This window comes from Oreochromis niloticus, unplaced genomic scaffold, assembly GCF_001858045.2.
Source record: "Oreochromis niloticus isolate F11D_XX unplaced genomic scaffold, O_niloticus_UMD_NMBU tig00000648_pilon, whole genome shotgun sequence".
NCBI classification, from domain to species: Eukaryota; Metazoa; Chordata; class Actinopteri; order Cichliformes; family Cichlidae; genus Oreochromis; species Oreochromis niloticus.
This window is the reverse complement of record NW_020327202.1, coordinates 37,501-39,200: the sequence shown is the minus strand read 5'-3', so window position 1 is coordinate 39,200 and position 1,700 is coordinate 37,501.

Here is a 1,700-nt window from a genome sequence, read left to right as displayed (position 1 = left end):
ATGCACTTGGCTTTCAGTGTGCCACTGTAGGTTTCGCAGTCTTCTCTTCATGTCCGAACAACTTCTTGCTACTTGCTCAATTTTCACTCAACTTCCACAAATTATACATCAAAACGTAGGTATTTTTGCTGGCTTTCAGAAAATGTCACTATCATTGTTGTGAGATTTATAGAATTTTGGCAAATCTCCTCAGACCAACACAAAGTCTCAAAAATCCCCATAGAAAGTCAATGGAGAGTTCGTTTAAAATCACCGCTTGATTTCTGCAATGAGAGGCATTTTCGAATCGTCATATCTCCCCAACGAAGCGAAGTTAAGACATGAGGCTTGTGCCAATATATCTTCAGACACTCCTGACGCTCACAATTCAAGAATTTCTTTCTCACCTATTACCATTTGGCCATGAATTGGGTTTGTTTGAGGGTAGGAAATTTGTCCCTCGCTCAGATTTCTTCAGATTTCAAACTCTGGAAATGAACCACTTTTTTCTCTCGTCATATCTTTTTAATGGATTTCAACAGAGACCTGAAAATTTCCAAGATTGTTCACCAAAGCCTGCTGTCTCTTACGGTGAAAAAATGATATTGATACTCCAAATAGATTTAGAGTTAGAAAGCGTTGTTTGAGGGCAAGTCAAGGCAGTTTTTGCTTTGCTCTACTCAGTTATGGTGCATTAGAAGTCAAATATCTTTAATAATTCATATTTTAATGATAAATTGTCAACACTTGAAGATTCCCCCATCTCTTCTGAACAAAACGGTGTAAGAATGACCGTTCTAGCCCCTACGGTTAGGAAATTATGGTCATTTCTTTGAGGGGAGTCGTCATTATGAGAAATAGACTGCAAAAATCCTGTGTCTCTCTGTGCTGCGTGCACCTGTTTTGGCGGGAAAAAGTGCACAGGCTCTCTGATTGGTGGATTCAAATTCAGCAGCTCCCAGGCTGCTTGACTGAGCTGGAAACTTACTTCTCTCTCCCTGTGTGTGTGTGTGAGAGAGAGAGAGAGAGAGAGAGACAGAGAAAGATTTTTTATGGGATGATCTCATTGTAAGATTCAAATTCAGTATATTTAGACTGGTTGACTGAATTGGATCTTGTGTGTGTGTGTGTGTGTGTGTGTGAGTGTGTGTGTGTGTGTGTGTGTGTGACAGAGAGAGAGAGGGAGAGAGAGAGAGAGACAGAGAAAGCCTTTTTATGGGATGATCTCATTGTAAGATTCAAATTCAGTATATTTAGACTCGTTGACTGAATTGGATCTTGTGTGTGTGTGTGTGTGTGTGTGTGTGTGTGTGTGTGTGACAGAGAGAGAGAGGGAGAGAGAGAGAGAGACAGAGAGAGCCTTTTTATGGGATGATCTCATTGTAAGATTCAAATTCAATATATTTAGACTGATTGACTGAATTGGATCTTGTGTGTGTGTGTGTGTGTGTGTGTGTGTGTGTTTGTGTGACAGAGAGAGAGAGAGAGAGAGAGAGAGAGAGAGAGAAAGCCTTTTTATGGGATGATCTCATTGTAAGATTCAAATTCAATATATTTAGACTGGTTGACTGAATTGGATCGTGTGTGTGTGTGTGTGTGTGTGTGTGTGTGTGTGTGTGTGTGTGTGTGTTTGTGTGACAGAGAGAGAGGGAGAGAGAGAGAGAGACAGAGAGAGCCTTTTTATGGGATGATCTCATTGTAAGATTCAAATTCAATATATT